The sequence below is a fragment of the Pimephales promelas genome, chromosome 5 (assembly GCF_988280905.1).
Source record: "Pimephales promelas chromosome 5, fPimPro1.hap1.1, whole genome shotgun sequence".
NCBI lineage: Eukaryota > Metazoa > Chordata > Actinopteri > Cypriniformes > Leuciscidae > Pimephales > Pimephales promelas.
In genome coordinates this window covers 5090625-5103529 of record NC_142773.1, presented here as the reverse complement: position 1 = coordinate 5103529, position 12905 = coordinate 5090625, and the positions used below count along the sequence as shown (strand labels likewise).

The window sequence follows — 12905 nt, the reverse complement described above, 5'->3', positions numbered from 1 at the left end:
GGGCAACACATGCTGGAGAGTGACGAGGTGGCCGAGTGGTTAAGGCGATGGACTGCTAATCCATTGTGCTCTGCACGCGTGGGTTCGAATCCCATCCTCGTCGTTTGATGTGTTTAGTGTTTCGAGAGAGACAAGTGCGCCTGGCAAAGCCGTTCAATGTACCCTACCTGCCAAATTTAGCGACATCATTCTTAATATAGCTGCAGAAACAGAGAGAAAATGTAGTGAACACGTCAACCGCACAGGTGCCCCTCAAGGCGAGCTTTAGCTGAATGTGTCGAGAGAGCAAAGTGCGCCTGGCAAAGCCATTCAAAGAACCTTGCTGCCAACTTTAACAACATCATCCTTAAAATAGCTGCCGAAACACACCACTGCCCAGCTTCGGGAAAACAGGTTTGGTCGAGTGACGAGGTGGCCGAGTGGTTAAGGCGATGGACTGCTAATCCATTGTGCTCTGCATGCGTGGGTTCGAATCCTCGTTGTTTGATGTCTTTAGTGTTTTCAGAGAGCCAAGTGTGCCTGGCAAAGCCGTTCAATGTACCCGGCCTGCCATGTTTAGCAAAGTCATCCTTAATATAGCGGCAGAAACACACCACAGCCTAGCTTCGGGCAACACATGCAGGCGAGTGAGGAGGTGGCCGAGTGGTTAAGGCGATGGACTGCTAATCCATTGTGCTCTGCACGCGTGGGTTCGAATCCCATCCTCGTCGTTTGATGTGTTTAGTGTTTCGAGAGAGACAAGTGCGCCTGGCAAAGCCGTTCAATGTACCCTACCTGCCAAATTTAGCGACATCATCCTTAATATAGCTGCAGAAACAGAGCGAAAATGTGGTGAACACGTCAACCGCACAGGTGCCCCTCAAGGCGAGCTTTAGCTGAATGTGTCGAGAGAGCAAAGTGCGCCTGGCAAAGCCATTCAAAGAACCTTGCTGCCAACTTTAACAGCATCATCCTTAAAATAGCTGCCGAAACACACCACTGCCCAGCTTCGGGAAAACAGGCTTGGTCGAGTGACGAGGTGGCCGAGTGGTTAAGGCGATGGACTGCTAATCCATTGTGCTCTGCATGCGTGGGTTCGAATCCCATCCTCGTGGTTTGATGTCTTTAGTGTTTTCAGAGAGCCAAGTGTGCCTGGCAAAGCCGTTCAATGTACCCGGCCTGCCATGTTTAGCAAAGTCATCCTTAATATAGCGGCAGAAACACACCACAGCCCAGCTTCGGGCAACACATGCAGGCGAGTGACGAGGTGGCCGAGTGGTTAAGGCGATGGACTGCTAATCCATTGTGCTCTGCACGCGTGGGTTCGAATCCCATCCTTGTCGTTTGATGTGTTTAGTGTTTCGAGAGAGACAAGTGCGCCTGGCAAAGGACCTTGCTGCCAACTTTAACGACGTCATCCTTAAAATAGCTGCAGAAACAGAGAGCCTAGCGAACAGGTCAACTGCAGGGGTGCCCCTCAAGGCAAGCTTTAGCTGAATTTCATTTTAATTGTAGCTGCAGAAAAAGCACCTGTTCATTTCTGAAAACATTGTCGAGGACAGGATCAAAACAAGAAGGCCCCTGTTGCATGGATATGACCTTTATAAATACAAAAACACATTCTAAGGGAAGTCCAAATACTGACTACACCAACCGTCTTCAAGCTCATGTCTTCGCCGTCACAGTGAATGCAGCACTTTCAAGGAGCGAAAGCACAATTCTGTTCTTTCATCAAGTCTCAAAGCCTCCTAAGAGACCGTCAAAAATTGCCAAGGCTGACTATATTTCAAGTCATCCCAGCGGGGTATTGGGTAAAGTTTTCAACCAGCAAAGATCACGTCTCGGATAAACCTCATAGACTACGATATTGCCTCTGCGAAAGAATGCCGGCAAAAGGAGCAGCGTCTTCCGTGCTTTTATCTGGACATGGAACGACAGGGTGGTATCAAGCTTTAAACTGCCATGTAATAAGCTTTTGGGCACTGACGGCTGCATGGTGTGTCTACGAAACAGGTGAGGTATGTGCACAAAAAGGTTTTATCATTGTTATCTCTTCACTCAAAGAACAAAAAATGCGCTGCTTTCTAATTTTGGGGGGAGAGAATTGTGGATCCTGGTAGCAAAGGGGCGGAGTTATAAAGCTCAATGTCCAAGAATATGTTTGAGTTCGGGATCGATTCCACGAGCTCCCTACGAGGTTGGGTAGGATAATGAAGAGTGCAAGGACACTGCAAACATATTCTGAGAGAGGTCCAATGCAAGCTATGCTGCCTTTTTCTCGACCCAGGCGTTCTCTCTAGGTTCTTTCCAACAAATCAGAAGCATCACACAAATGAAACATAAGCAGATCTCCCTCTATCAAAACAGTTGTGAGTCTCCTAACCCATAGAACCCAATGCTCCTTGCAGGTCAGTTGAAGGGTTACCTCTTTCATCAGCCAAACCATTTCCAACACAATATGGTGAACTGTATCTCCATCATGTTAATGAGAGGGGTTGAAAAGCACCAAATTACTACTTCCAACATCCAAAAGGTTGTGGCGAGGTGGCCGAGTGGTTAGGTGATGGACTGCTATTATGTTGTGTTGTGCACACGTGGGTTTGAATACCATCCTCGTCGTTTGATGTCTTTAGTGTTTTCAGAGAGCCAAGTGCGCCTGGCAAAGCCGTTCAATGTACCCTACCTGCCAAATTTAGCGACATCATCCTTAATATAGCTGCAGAAACAGAGAGAAAATGTAGTGAACACGTCAACCGCACAGGTGCCCCTCAAGGCGAGCTTTAGCTGAATGTGTCGAGAGAGCAAAGTGCGCCTGGCAAAGCCATTCAAAGAACCTTGCTGCCAACTTTAACAACATCATCCTTAAAATAGCTGCCGAAACACACCACTGCCCAGGTTCGGGAAAACAGGTCTGGTCGAGTGACGAGGTGGGCTGGGCTGTGGTGTGTTTCTGCCGCTATATTAAGGATGACTTTGCTAAACATGGCAGGCCGGGTACATTGAACGGCTTTGCCAGGCACACTTGGCTCTCTGAAAACACTAAAGACATCAAACGACGAGGATGGGATTCGAACCCACGCATGCAGAGCACAATGGATTAGCAGTCCATCGCCTTAACCACTCGGCCACCTCGTCACTCGACCAAGCCTGTTTTCCCGAAGCTGGGCAACACATGCAGGCGAGTGACGAGGTGGCCGAGTGGTTAAGGCGATGGACTGCTAATCCATTCTGCTCTGCACGCGTGGGTTCGAATCCCATCCTTGTCGTTTGATGTGTTTAGTGTTTCGAGAGAGACAAGTGCGCCTGGCAAAGGACCTTGCTGCCAACTTTAACGACGTCATCCTTAAAATAGCTGCAGAAACAGAGAGCCTAGCGAACAGGTCAAGTGCAGGGGTGCCCCTCAAGGCAAGCTTTAGCTGAATTTCATTTTAATTGTAGCTGCAGAAAAAGCACCTGTTCATTTCTGAAAACATTGTCGAGGACAGGATCAAAACAAGAAGGCCCCTGTTGCATGGATATGACCTTTATAAATACAAAAACACATTCTAAGGGAGGTCCAAATACTGACTACACCAACCGTCTTCAAGCTCATGTCTTCGCCGTCACAGTGAATGCAGCACTTTCAAGGAGCGAAAGCACAATTCTGTTCTTTCATCAAGTCTCAAAGCCTCCTAAGAGACCGTCAAAAATTGCCAAGGCTGACTATATTTCAAGTCATCCCAGCGGGGTATTGGGTAAAGTTTTCAACCAGCAAAGATCACGTCTCGGATAAACCTCATAGACTACGATATTGCCTCTGCGAAAGAATGCCGGCAAAAGGAGCAGCGTCTTCCGTGCTTTTATCTGGACATGGAACGACAGGGTGGTATCAAGCTTTAAACTGCCATGTAATAAGCTTTTGGGCACTGACGGCTGCATGGTGTGTCTACGAAACAGGTGAGGTATGTGCACAAAAAGGTTTTATCATTGTTATCTCTTCACTCAAAGAACAAAAAATGCGCTGCTTTCTAATTTTGGGGGGAGAGAATTGTGGATCCTGGTAGCAAAGGGGCGGAGTTATAAAGCTCAATGTCCAAGAATATGTTTGAGTTCGGGATCGATTCCACGAGCTCCCTACGAGGTTGGGTAGGATAATGAAGAGTGCAAGGACACTGCAAACATATTCTGAGAGAGGTCCAATGCAAGCTATGCTGCCTTTTTCTCGACCCAGGCGTTCTCTCTAGGTTCTTTCCAACAAATCAGAAGCATCACACAAATGAAACATAAGCAGATCTCCCTCTATCAAAACAGTTGTGAGTCTCCTAACCCATAGAACCCAATGCTCCTTGCAGGTCAGTTGAAGGGTTACCTCTTTCATCAGCCAAACCATTTCCAACACAATATGGTGAACTGTATCTCCATCATGTTAATGAGAGGGGTTGAAAAGCACCAAATTACTACTTCCAACATCCAAAAGGTTGTGGCGAGGTGGCCGAGTGGTTAGGTGATGGACTGCTATTATGTTGTGTTGTGCACACGTGGGTTTGAATACCATCCTCGTCGTTTGATGTCTTTAGTGTTTTCAGAGAGCCAAGTGCGCCTGGCAAAGCCGTTCAATGTACCCTACCTGCCAAATTTAGCGACATCATCCTTAATATAGCTGCAGAAACAGAGAGAAAATGTAGTGAACACGTCAACCGCACAGGTGCCCCACAAGGCGAGCTTTAGCTGAATGTGTCGAGAGAGCAAAGTGCGCCTGGCAAAGCCATTCAAAGAACCTTGCTGCCAACTTTAACAACATCATCCTTAAAATAGCTGCCGAAACACACCACTGCCCAGGTTCGGGAAAACAGGTCTGGTCGAGTGACGAGGTGGCCGAGTGGTTAAGGCGATGGACTGCTAATCCATTGTGCTCTGCACGCGTGTGTTCGAATCCCATCCTCGTCGTTTGATGTCTTTAGCGTTTTCAGAGAGCCAAGTGTGCCTGGCAAAGCCGTTCAATGTACCCGGCCTGCCATGTTTAGCAAAGTCATCCTTAATATAGCGGCAGAAACACACCACAGCCCAGCTTCGGGCAACACATGCTGGAGAGTGACGAGGTGGCCGAGTGGTTAAGGCGATGGACTGCTAATCCATTGTGCTCTGCACGCGTGGGTTCGAATCCCATCCTCGTCGTTTGATGTGTTTAGTGTTTCGAGAGAGCAAAGTGTGCCTGGCAAAGCCATTCAAAGAACCTTGCTGCCAACTTTAACGACGTCATCCTTAAAATAGCTGCAGAAACAGAGAGCCTAGCGAACAGGTCAACTGCAGGGGTGCCCCTCAAGGCAAGCTTTAGCTGAATTTCATTTTAATTGTAGCTGCAGAAAAAGCACCTGTTCATTTCTGAAAACATTGTCGAGGACAGGATCAAAACAAGAAGGCCCCTGTTGCATGGATATGATCTTTATAAAAACAAAAATACATTCTAAGGGAGGTCCAAATACTGACTACACCAACCGTCTTCAAGCTCATGTCTTTGCCGTCACAGTGAATGCAGCACTTTCAAGGAGCGAAAGCACAATTCTGTTCTTTCAACAAGTCTCAAAGCCTCCTAAGAGAAACAGGTGAGGTATGTGCACAAAAAGGTTTTATCATTGTTATCTCTTCACTCAAAGAACAAAAAATGCGCTGCTTTCTAATTTTGGGGGGAGAGAATTGTGGATCCTGGTAGCAAAGGGGCGGAGTTATAAAGCTCAATGTCCAAGAATATGTTTGAGTTCGGGATCGATTCCACGAGCTCCCTACGAGGTTGGGTAGGATAATGAAGAGTGCAAGGACACTGCAAACATCCTCGTCGTTTGATGTCTTTAGCGTTTTCAGAGAGCCAAGTGTGCCTGGCAAAGCCATGCAATGTACCCGGCCTGCCATGTTTAGCAAAGTCATCCTTAATATAGCGGCAGAAACACACCACAGCCCAGCTTCGGGCAACACATGCAGGAGAGTGACGAGGTGGCCGAGTGGTTAAGGCGATGGACTGCTAATCCATTGTGCTCTGCACGCGTGGGTTCGAATCCCATCCTCGTCGTTTGATGTGTTTAGTGTTTCGAGAGAGACAAGTGCGCCTGGCAAAGCCGTTCAATGTACCCTACCTGCCAAATTTAGCGACATCATCCTTAATATAGCTGCAGAAACAGAGAGAAAATGTAGTGAACACGTCAACCGCACAGGTGCCCCTCAAGGCGAGCTTTAGCTGAATGTGTCGAGAGAGCAAAGTGCGCCTGGCAAAGCCATTCAAAGAACCTTGCTGCCAACTTTAACAACATCATCCTTAAAATAGCTGCCGAAACACACCACTGCCCAGCTTCGGGAAAACAGGCTTGGTCGAGTGACGAGGTGGCCGAGTGGTTAAGGCGATGGACTGCTAATCCATTGTGCTCTGCATGCGTGGGTTCCAATCCCATCCTCGTGGTTTGATGTCTTTAGTGTTTTCAGAGAGCCAAGTGTGCCTGGCAAAGCCGTTCAATGTACCCGGCCTGCCATGTTTAGCAAAGTCATCCTTAATATAGCGGCAGAAACACACCACAGCCCAGCTTCGGGCAATACATGCAGGCGAGTGACGAGGTGGCCGAGTGGTTAAGGCGATGGACTGCTAATCCATTGTGCTCTGCACGCGTGGGTTCGAATCCCATCCTTGTCGTTTGATGTGTTTAGTGTTTCGAGAGAGACAAGTGCGCCTGGCAAAGGACCTTGCTGCCAACTTTAACGACGTCATCCTTAAAATAGCTGCAGAAACAGAGAGCCTAGCGAACAGGTCAACTGCAGGGGTGCCCCTCAAGGCAAGCTTTAGCTGAATTTCATTTTAATTGTAGCTGCAGAAAAAGCACCTGTTCATTTCTGAAAACATTGTCGAGGACAGGATCAAAACAAGAAGGCCCCTGTTGCATGGATATGACCTTTATAAATACAAAAACACATTCTAAGGGAGGTCCAAATACTGACTACACCAACCGTCTTCAAGCTCATGTCTTCGCCGTCACAGTGAATGCAGCACTTTCAAGGAGCGAAAGCACAATTCTGTTCTTTCAACAAGTCTCAAAGCCTCCTAAGAGACCGTCAAAAATTGCCAAGGCTGACTATATTTCAAGTCATCCCAGCGGGGTATTGGGTAAAGTTTTCAACCAGCAAAGATCACGTCTCGGATAAACCTCATAGACTACGATACTGCCTCTGCGAAAGAATGCCGGCAAAAGGAGCAGCGTCTTCCGTGCTTTTATCTGGACATGGAACGACAGGGTGGTATCAAGCTTTAAACTGCCATGTAATAAGCTTTTGGGCACTGACGGCTGCATGGTGTGTCTACGAAACAGGTGAGGTATGTGCACAAAAAGGTTTTATCATTGTTATCTCTTCACTCAAAGAACAAAAAATGCGCTGCTTTCTTATTTTGGGGGGAGAGAATTGTGGATCCTGGTAGCAAAGGGGCGGAGTTATAAAGCTCAATGTCCAAGAATATGTTTGAGTTCGGGATCGATTCCACGAGCTCCCTACGAGGTTGGGTAGGATAATGAAGAGTGCAAGGACACTGCAAACATATTCTGAGAGAGGTCCAATGCAAGCTATGCTGCCTTTTTCTCGACCCAGGCGTTCTCTCTAGGTTCTTTCCAACAAATCAGAAGCATCACACAAATGAAACATAAGCAGATCTCCCTCTATCAAAACAGTTGTGAGTCTCCTAACCCATAGAACCCAATGCTCCTTGCAGGTCAGTTGAAGGGTTACCTCTTTCATCAGCCAAACCATTTCCAACACAATATGGTGAACTGTATCTCCATCATGTTAATGAGAGGGGTTGAAAAGCACCAAATTACTACTTCCAACATCCAAAAGGTTGTGGCGAGGTGGCCGAGTGGTTAGGTGATGGACTGCTATTATGTTGTGTTGTGCACACGTGGGTTTGAATACCATCCTCGTCGTTTGATGTCTTTAGTGTTTTCAGAGAGCCAAGTGCGCCTGGCAAAGCCGTTCAATGTACCCTACCTGCCAAATTTAGCGACATCATCCTTAATATAGCTGCAGAAACAGAGAGAAAATGTAGTGAACACGTCAACCGCACAGGTGCCCCTCAAGGCGAGCTTTAGCTGAATGTGTCGAGAGAGCAAAGTGAGCCTGGCAAAGCCATTCAAAGAACCTTGCTGCCAACTTTAACAACATCATCCTTAAAATAGCTGCCGAAACACACCACTGCCCAGCTTCGGGAAAACAGGTCTGGTCGAGTGACGAGGTGGCCGAGTGGTTAAGGCGATGGACTGCTAATCCATTGTGCTCTGCACGCGTGGGTTCGAATCCCATCCTCGTCGTTTGATGTCTTTAGCGTTTTCAGAGAGCGAAGTGTGCCTGGCAAATCCGTTCAATGTACCCGGCCTGCCATGTTTAGCAAAGTCATCCTTAATATAGCGGCAGAAACACACCACAGCCCAGCTTCGGGCAACACATGCAGGCGAGTGACGAGGTGGCCGAGTGGTTAAGGCGATGGACTGCTAATCCATTGTGCTCTGCACGCGTGGGTTCGAATCCCATCCTCGTCGTTTGATGTGTTTAGTGTTTCGAGAGAGACAAGTGCGCCTGGCAAAGCCGTTCAATGTACCCTACCTGCCAAATTTAGCGACATCATCCTTAATATAGCTGCAGAAACAGAGAGAAAATGTGGTGAACACGTCAACCGCACAGGTGCCCCTCAAGGCGAGCTTTAGCTGAATGTGTCGAGAGAGCAAAGTGCGCCTGGCAAAGCCATTCAAAGAACCTTGCTGCCAACTTTAACAGCATCATCCTTAAAATAGCTGCCGAAACACACCACTGCCCAGCTTCGGGAAAACAGGCTTGGTCGAGTGACGAGGTGGCCGAGTGGTTAAGGCGATGGACTGCTAATCCATTGTGCTCTGCATGCGTGGGTTCGAATCCCATCCTCGTCGTTTGATGTCTTTAGTGTTTTCAGAGAGCCAAGTGCGCCTGGCAAAGCCGTTCAATGTACCCTACCTGCCAAATTTAGCGACATCATCCTTAATATAGCTGCAGAAACAGAGAGAAAATGTAGTGAACACGTCAACCGCACAGGTGCCCCTCAAGGCGAGCTTTAGCTGAATGTGTCGAGAGAGCAAAGTGCGCCTGGCAAAGCCATTCAAAGAACCTTGCTGCCAACTTTAACAACATCATCCTTAAAATAGCTGCCGAAACACACCACTGCCCAGCTTCGGGAAAACAGGTTTGGTCGAGTGACGAGGTGGCCGAGTGGTTAAGGCGATGGACTGCTAATCCATTGTGCTCTGCATGCGTGGGTTCGAATCCCATCCTCGTCGTTTGATGTCTTTAGCGTTTTCAGAGAGCCAAGTGTGCCTGGCAAAGCCATTCAATGTACCCGGCCTGCCATGTTTAGCAAAGTCATCCTTAATATAGCGGCAGAAACACACCACAGCCCAGCTTCGGGCAACACATGCAGGAGAGTGACGAGGTGGCCGAGTGGTTAAGGCGATGGACTGCTAATCCATTGTGCTCTGCACGCGTGGGTTCGAATCCCATCCTCGCCGTTTGATGTCTTTAGCGTTTTCAAAGAGCGAAGTGTGCCTGGCAAAGCCGTTCAATGTACCCGGCCTGCCATGTTTAGCAAAGTCATCCTTAATATAGCGGCAGAAACACACCACAGCCCAGCTTCGGGCAACACATGCTGGAGAGTGACGAGGTGGCCGAGTGGTTAAGGCGATGGACTGCTAATCCATTGTGCTCTGCACGCGTGGGTTAGAATCCCATCCTCGTCGTTTGATGTCTTTAGCTCTCTCAGAGAGCGAAGTGTGCCTGGCAAATCCGTTCAATGTACCTGGCCTGCCATGTTTAGCAAAGTCATCCTTAATATAGCGGCAGAAACACACCACAGCCCAGCTTCGGGCAACACATGCTGGAGAGTGACGAGGTGGCCGAGTGGTTAAGGCGATGGACTGCTAATCCATTGTGCTCTGCACGCGTGGGTTCGAATCCCATCCTCGTCGTTTGATGTGTTTAGTGTTTCGAGAGAGACAAGTGCGCCTGGCAAAGCCGTTCAATGTACCCTACCTGCCAAATTTAGCGACATCATTCTTAATATAGCTGCAGAAACAGAGAGAAAATGTAGTGAACACGTCAACCGCACAGGTGCCCCTCAAGGCGAGCTTTAGCTGAATGTGTCGAGAGAGCAAAGTGCGCCTGGCAAAGCCATTCAAAGAACCTTGCTGCCAACTTTAACAACATCATCCTTAAAATAGCTGCCGAAACACACCACTGCCCAGCTTCGGGAAAACAGGTTTGGTCGAGTGACGAGGTGGCCGAGTGGTTAAGGCGATGGACTGCTAATCCATTGTGCTCTGCACGCGTGGGTTCGAATCCCATCCTCGTCGTTTGATGTCTTTAGCGTTTTCAGAGAGCCAAGTGTGCCTGGCAAAGCCGTTCAATGTACCCGGCCTGCCATGTTTAGCAAAGTCATCCTTAATATAGCGGCAGAAACACACCACAGCCCAGCTTCGGGCAACACATGCAGGCGAGTGACGAGGTGGCCGAGTGGTTAAGGCGATGGACTGCTAATCCATTGTGCTCTGCACGCGTGGGTTCGAATCCCATCCTCGTCGTTTGATGTGTTTAGTGTTTCGAGAGAGACAAGTGCGCCTGGCAAAGCCGTTCAATGTACCCTACCTGCCAAATTTAGCGACATCATCCTTAATATAGCTGCAGAAACAGAGAGAAAATGTGGTGAACACGTCAACCGCACAGGTGCCCCTCAAGGCGAGCTTTAGCTGAATGTGTCGAGAGAGCAAAGTGCGCCTGGCAAAGCCATTCAAAGAACCTTGCTGCCAACTTTAACAGCATCATCCTTAAAATAGCTGCCGAAACACACCACTGCCCAGCTTCGGGAAAACAGGCTTGGTCGAGTGACGAGGTGGCCGAGTGGTTAAGGCGATGGACTGCTAATCCATTGTGCTCTGCATGCGTGGGTTCGAATCCCATCCTCGTCGTTTGATGTCTTTAGTGTTTTCAGAGAGCCAAGTGCGCCTGGCAAAGCCGTTCAATGTACCCTACCTGCCAAATTTAGCGACATCATCCTTAATATAGCTGCAGAAACAGAGAGAAAATGTAGTGAACACGTCAACCGCACAGGTGCCCCTCAAGGCGAGCTTTAGCTGAATGTGTCGAGAGAGCAAAGTGCGCCTGGCAAAGCCATTCAAAGAACCTTGCTGCCAACTTTAACAACATCATCCTTAAAATAGCTGCCGAAACACACCACTGCCCAGCTTCGGGAAAACAGGTTTGGTCGAGTGACGAGGTGGCCGAGTGGTTAAGGCGATGGACTGCTAATCCATTGTGCTCTGCATGCGTGGGTTCGAATCCCATCCTCGTCGTTTGATGTCTTTAGCGTTTTCAGAGAGCCAAGTGTGCCTGGCAAAGCCATTCAATGTACCCGGCCTGCCATGTTTAGCAAAGTCATCCTTAATATAGCGGCAGAAACACACCACAGCCCAGCTTCGGGCAACACATGCAGGAGAGTGACGAGGTGGCCGAGTGGTTAAGGCGATGGACTGCTAATCCATTGTGCTCTGCACGCGTGGGTTCGAATCCCATCCTCGCCGTTTGATGTCTTTAGCGTTTTCAAAGAGCGAAGTGTGCCTGGCAAAGCCGTTCAATGTACCCGGCCTGCCATGTTTAGCAAAGTCATCCTTAATATAGCGGCAGAAACACACCACAGCCCAGCTTCGGGCAACACATGCTGGAGAGTGACGAGGTGGCCGAGTGGTTAAGGCGATGGACTGCTAATCCATTGTGCTCTGCACGCGTGGGTTAGAATCCCATCCTCGTCGTTTGATGTCTTTAGCTCTCTCAGAGAGCGAAGTGTGCCTGGCAAATCCGTTCAATGTACCTGGCCTGCCATGTTTAGCAAAGTCATCCTTAATATAGCGGCAGAAACACACCACAGCCCAGCTTCGGGCAACACATGCTGGAGAGTGACGAGGTGGCCGAGTGGTTAAGGCGATGGACTGCTAATCCATTGTGCTCTGCACGCGTGGGTTCGAATCCCATCCTCGTCGTTTGATGTGTTTAGTGTTTCGAGAGAGACAAGTGCGCCTGGCAAAGCCGTTCAATGTACCCTACCTGCCAAATTTAGCGACATCATTCTTAATATAGCTGCAGAAACAGAGAGAAAATGTAGTGAACACGTCAACCGCACAGGTGCCCCTCAAGGCGAGCTTTAGCTGAATGTGTCGAGAGAGCAAAGTGCGCCTGGCAAAGCCATTCAAAGAACCTTGCTGCCAACTTTAACAACATCATCCTTAAAATAGCTGCCGAAACACACCACTGCCCAGCTTCGGGAAAACAGGTTTGGTCGAGTGACGAGGTGGCCGAGTGGTTAAGGCGATGGACTGCTAATCCATTGTGCTCTGCATGCGTGGGTTCGAATCCTCGTTGTTTGATGTCTTTAGTGTTTTCAGAGAGCCAAGTGTGCCTGGCAAAGCCGTTCAATGTACCCGGCCTGCCATGTTTAGCAAAGTCATCCTTAATATAGCGGCAGAAACACACCACAGCCTAGCTTCGGGCAACACATGCAGGCGAGTGAGGAGGTGGCTGAGTGGTTAAGGCGATGGACTGCTAATCCATTGTGCTCTGCACGCGTGGGTTCGAATCCCATCCTCGTCGTTTGATGTGTTTAGTGTTTCGAGAGAGACAAGTGCGCCTGGCAAAGCCGTTCAATGTACCCTACCTGCCAAATTTAGCGACATCATCCTTAATATAGCTGCAGAAACAGAGCGAAAATGTGGTGAACACGTCAACCGCACAGGTGCCCCTCAAGGCGAGCTTTAGCTGAATGTGTCGAGAGAGCAAAGTGCGCCTGGCAAAGCCATTCAAAGAACCTTGCTGCCAACTTTAACAGCATCATCCTTAAAATAGCTGCCGAA

At 48.7% G+C, this 12905-nt stretch overlaps 12 non-coding genes across 12 annotated transcripts; 9 read left to right on the top strand and 3 right to left on the bottom strand.

Annotated features, from left to right (window-relative positions):
- Positions 1-21: 21 nt before the first annotated feature.
- Positions 22-103, top strand: trnas-gcu (transfer RNA serine (anticodon GCU)). The gene has a single exon. It is a non-coding gene; the product is annotated as a tRNA-Ser (tRNA).
- A 1620-nt stretch (positions 104-1723) lies between these two features.
- LOC148980815 (U4 spliceosomal RNA) lies at positions 1724-1864 on the bottom strand. Its single transcript, XR_016168675.1, has one exon. It is a non-coding gene; the product is annotated as a U4 spliceosomal RNA (small nuclear RNA).
- Positions 1865-3646: 1782 nt separating this feature from the next.
- LOC148980814 (U4 spliceosomal RNA) lies at positions 3647-3787 on the bottom strand. The gene has a single exon (XR_016168674.1). It is a non-coding gene; the product is annotated as a U4 spliceosomal RNA (small nuclear RNA).
- A 1264-nt stretch (positions 3788-5051) lies between these two features.
- trnas-gcu (transfer RNA serine (anticodon GCU)) lies at positions 5052-5133 on the top strand. Its single transcript has one exon. It is a non-coding gene; the product is annotated as a tRNA-Ser (tRNA).
- An 807-nt stretch (positions 5134-5940) lies between these two features.
- On the top strand, positions 5941-6022 carry trnas-gcu (transfer RNA serine (anticodon GCU)). Its single transcript has one exon. It is a non-coding gene; the product is annotated as a tRNA-Ser (tRNA).
- Positions 6023-7035: 1013 nt separating this feature from the next.
- LOC148980811 (U4 spliceosomal RNA) lies at positions 7036-7176 on the bottom strand. The gene has a single exon (XR_016168710.1). It is a non-coding gene; the product is annotated as a U4 spliceosomal RNA (small nuclear RNA).
- A 1036-nt stretch (positions 7177-8212) lies between these two features.
- On the top strand, positions 8213-8294 carry trnas-gcu (transfer RNA serine (anticodon GCU)). Its single transcript has one exon. It is a non-coding gene; the product is annotated as a tRNA-Ser (tRNA).
- Positions 8295-8440: 146 nt separating this feature from the next.
- trnas-gcu (transfer RNA serine (anticodon GCU)) lies at positions 8441-8522 on the top strand. The gene has a single exon. It is a non-coding gene; the product is annotated as a tRNA-Ser (tRNA).
- A 1370-nt stretch (positions 8523-9892) lies between these two features.
- trnas-gcu (transfer RNA serine (anticodon GCU)) lies at positions 9893-9974 on the top strand. The gene has a single exon. It is a non-coding gene; the product is annotated as a tRNA-Ser (tRNA).
- A 302-nt stretch (positions 9975-10276) lies between these two features.
- On the top strand, positions 10277-10358 carry trnas-gcu (transfer RNA serine (anticodon GCU)). The gene has a single exon. It is a non-coding gene; the product is annotated as a tRNA-Ser (tRNA).
- A 146-nt stretch (positions 10359-10504) lies between these two features.
- trnas-gcu (transfer RNA serine (anticodon GCU)) lies at positions 10505-10586 on the top strand. The gene has a single exon. It is a non-coding gene; the product is annotated as a tRNA-Ser (tRNA).
- A 1370-nt stretch (positions 10587-11956) lies between these two features.
- On the top strand, positions 11957-12038 carry trnas-gcu (transfer RNA serine (anticodon GCU)). The gene has a single exon. It is a non-coding gene; the product is annotated as a tRNA-Ser (tRNA).
- Positions 12039-12905: the final 867 nt, after the last annotated feature.